Raw genomic sequence first — 4205 nt, forward strand, 5'->3', positions numbered from 1 at the left:
TTCCATTTGTTTCCTAAATCTCTTGACTTTGTCTCTTTCTCTTCAGTCCTTCAACTACTGCTCCATCATCTCTAATCTGGACCTATGTACCTGACTCCTGCCTTATCCTTTCCAATCTATCCTTTATAATGCTGCTAGCAGCTCCCTTTCCTTGTGTGTTTTTTTTTTTTTTTTAATTAACATAGTTCCCTCTCCTTGTTAAGGTAACTTTCTAAATAGCATATTAATCTTTGGTTTAGAGTCTTTAAGTGAGAGGAACATGGCAAGAGGATAATAAAGTTACATAAATTAATTTAATAATTCTATTTTAACCTATAATCTCTATGTTAAATTTATAATAAAAAATTTAAACATTTTATTAATTTTTTAAGATTTTATTTATTTGTTTGACAGAGAGAGAGAAAGAGCACAAGTAGGGGGAATGGCAGAGGGAGAAGCAGGCTCCCTGCAGAACTCAATCCTGGGACCCTGGGATCATGACCAGAGCCAAAGGCAGATGCTTAGCCAACTAAGCCACCCAGACATCCTTATTGAAGTATAGTTGCTACAATGCTACATTACTTTCAGGTGTATTAAATTTATAATTTTAAAGCATCAGGACACTTATTAGAGGAATGTGCAGGACTTCCATTCTAGATCCTCTTTTTCAGAATCAGACAAGATGACAGCATTCAAGAACTTGGTTTTTATGGCTAAAATCAAAACCACAAGGAAGAACATGTGTTGGCAGGGTTGTGGAGAAAACGGAACCCTTGTGCACCGTTGGTGGGAATGCAAACTGGTGTAGCCACCATGGAAAACAATATGGAGTTTCCTCAAAAAGTTAAAAATAGAACTATCCTATGATCCAGTAACTGTATGACTGGGTATTTACTCAAAAAGTACAAAAACACTAATTCAAAAGGATATATGCACCCCTCTGTTTATTGGAGCATTATCTATAAAACCAAATTATGGAAGGAGCCCAAATAGCCATGGATAGATGAATGGATAAAGCGGATGCGATATATATACAATGGCCATAAGAAGGAATGAAATCTTGCCCTTTGTAACAACATGGATGGAACAAGAGAGTCTAGTGCTCAGTGAAATAAGTCAGAGACAGACAAATATCCTATGATTTCACTCACATGTAGAATTTAAGAAACAAAACAAAGGACAAAAGAGAGAGAGAGGGGAACAGACTCTTAACTATAGAGAACACACTGATGGTTACCAAGGGGAGGTGAGTGGGGGGTTGGGGGAAATAAAAAATGAAAAGGATTTAAGGAGTATGCTTTTGATGAGCACCAGGTGATGTATGGAATTTACTTTATTATACACCTGAAACTAATACAACATTATGTTAGCTACACTGGAATTAAAATTAAAAACTTAAAAAAAAAGAAGTTGGTTTTAATGGTTTCCAGTTGCCAGTTTGGTAAGATGCCCACTATCAATCTATGAAATTTAGTGCTCAAATCAAATAATATGTTTATTTCATTTATGCAAAATTTTAAAGATATCCCCATATTGCAGGGGGATAAAAGGGAATCAGTTTGTCAGTATTTTGATTAAGATGGTATCGAGGTTCCTCTTACTTCTGGATCCGATGCGAGAGAGCTGGGTTTGTAACTGGAATGCCAGGAAACAGAGTGGAGGGCGGAGCAGCAGATTTTTTATTTACTGGTTTCTTTTTTTTTTCTTTCTTTCTTTTTTTTTTTTAAAGATTTTATTTATTTTATTTGACAGAGAGAGAGAGATCACAAGTAGGCAGAGAGGCAGGCACAGACAGAGGGGGAAGCAGGCTCCCTGATGCGGGGCTCAATCCCAGGACACCGAGATCACGACCTGAGCCGAAGGCAGCGGCTTAATCCACTGAGCCACCCAGGCGCCCCTATTTACTGGTTTCTTTCTCACTGTTCCAATTCTTAGGTCTAGGGAGAGAAGGAAACTGGCAGCAGAAATACTTGAATCCATGATTATCCTATATATATATATGTCTGTGACATTTCTTCCTAGGGCCAGTAACAGTTTTCCTTCCTTAGGAACAAAGACACGTGGGAAAGAAACTACAAAAGGAAACATGATCAGGAACAACAAAATGACGCTGGGGGGCGGCGTGCCAGATGGATGGCATGCTCCACGGTGAAGCTGGTCAGGCCCTGGTTTCTCCGATCAACGTTTGCCCTATCCCCAAGTGCCCATTACACAGGTGGAGGGTGGAGGCAGTGAGGTAGAAAGCTTCCCTACTCTGTGCAAAGGAGATGAACATACCTGTCTGTTCTCAGGGGCCTCTCAGGGCCCTCTGAGGGGCACCACAATCTCGCCATCAAGAATGGAGGTAGACAGGGACACCTGGGTGGCTCAGTCAGTTAAGTGTCTGCCTTGGGCTCAGGTCAAGATTTCAGGCTCATGGGATTGAGCCCCACATCAGACTCCCCCCTCAGTGGGGAACTGCTTCTCTCTCTCTCTGCCACACCCCCAGATTGTGCTCTCTGTCTGTCAAATAAATAAATAAATAAATAAATAAATAAAATCTTTAAAAAATGGAGGTAGACAGATAAGAGTGAGAGGTACCTGGGTGTCACACACACACACACACACACACACATTATATTTAATATAGAACCCGTCACGAATTCGCTTGTCATCCTTGTGCCAGGGGCCCGGCTAATCTTCTCCGTATTGTTCCAATTTTAGTATATGTGCTGCCAAAACGACCACTATATATATTTTCCCCTTTTTTATTGAGATATAACTGACATGCAACATTATAGTATTATTTTCAGATGTACAACATAATGACTCAATATTTGTATATATTAGGAAACTATCACCATAGTAAGTCTAGTAAATATCCATCACCACACATAGTTACAAGTATTTTTTCTTGGAGAGAGCTTTTAAGCTCTACTCTCTCAGCCACTTTTGCATATATAATACAGTGCCATTAACTATAGTCACCATGCCTCTCTTTTTAATCGGTATATTTGTAATGCATTTTGATATCTGATATGACCATTATCTCCTCTTTACTTTTTTAAAAGCCATATTATCTTTAATTTTAACCCTACTCTTCCTCTTTTTAAGATTTTATTTAGAGAGAGAGCACGAGCAGGGATGGGGCAGAGGGAGAGGCAGAAAGAAAAATCTCAAGCAGACCCCATGCTGAGCTCAGAGCCTTACGCCGCGCTCCATCCCACAATTCTGAGATCGTGACCTGAGCTGAGGTCAAAAGTCAGAATCAACCAACTGAGCCACTCAGGCACCTGAAACCTACTCCTGCTTTTCAAAATGTCTATTATTCTCACGTATTCATGCCAAATAAAATGAAATCTTAGGTCACTAAAGAGAAGAAGGATCAAGGAAGAATGGACATTTAGAATTTCTTTTTATTTCATTTTCTAGAAGTAAGACTTAAAGCCATCTTGAAATTTCTGAATGGCTAACTGTAGAGGTTAGGACTGACTCTGGAAGCCACGATTTCCTGACTTTGAATCCCAGCTCTACCGCTCACAAGCTGGGTTGGCTTGGATAAGTTTCTTAACCTCTCTATGTCCTCACAGTAACACATTGGGATAATATTAGAATACCTACTACAGGCTTGTTGTGAAGATTGAACAAGTGAATACACAAATCTCTTGGACAGTGCCTGGCAGGTAGGAAGTTCTTAGTAAATGCTAGTTTACTAGGCGTTCCTAGTAACGCCTCCCTAGAACATATATACCACAAGAACAAAAATTTCTCTTGTAGCCACTACCCCATCCCCAGCATTTAGAAAACAGCAATAAATGTTTGCAGTTCAGTTCAGTGAAGTTCAACAAATATTTATGAATATTTATGACAGGCCTGACAGGTACCAGAGATCCAGTGATGAGTAAGAATTGGTCCCTGGCCTAGAGAGGTGAAGACAGATAGGAGGATAGTGTAGCTCAAATACTCTACTTCCACTGAAAGCTTTCCTGATGCCCCAGTATGGGTGGGGCCCGTTCTGCAACCCTGTGCAAACTTTTGTCCTGTTCTTAGCAGGTGGTAATTTGTCTGTCTCCTCCCACTGACTAGACTGAGCAATCCGAGGTCGGGTGAGTGGATCCCAGCGCCAGGGCCATAGCACCCAGCCCGGTCTCTGCTATGTAATCTGCACAAAATATGTGGTAAAGAAATAAAAGATGATGAACAAACCTGGTAATCTTTAGAGGACAAGAGGAGTTGTTAGGTTTTTT

The 4205-nt window shown here is 40.2% G+C and overlaps 1 non-coding gene across 1 annotated transcript; it reads right to left on the reverse strand.

The window, feature by feature from the left end:
• Positions 1-2598: 2598 nt before the first annotated feature.
• LOC131814186 (U6 spliceosomal RNA) lies at positions 2599-2706 on the reverse strand. Its single transcript, XR_009347187.1, has one exon. It is a non-coding gene; the product is annotated as a U6 spliceosomal RNA (small nuclear RNA).
• Positions 2707-4205: the final 1499 nt, after the last annotated feature.

Source organism: Mustela lutreola, chromosome 13, assembly GCF_030435805.1.
Source record: "Mustela lutreola isolate mMusLut2 chromosome 13, mMusLut2.pri, whole genome shotgun sequence".
Classification (NCBI taxonomy): domain Eukaryota; kingdom Metazoa; phylum Chordata; class Mammalia; order Carnivora; family Mustelidae; genus Mustela; species Mustela lutreola.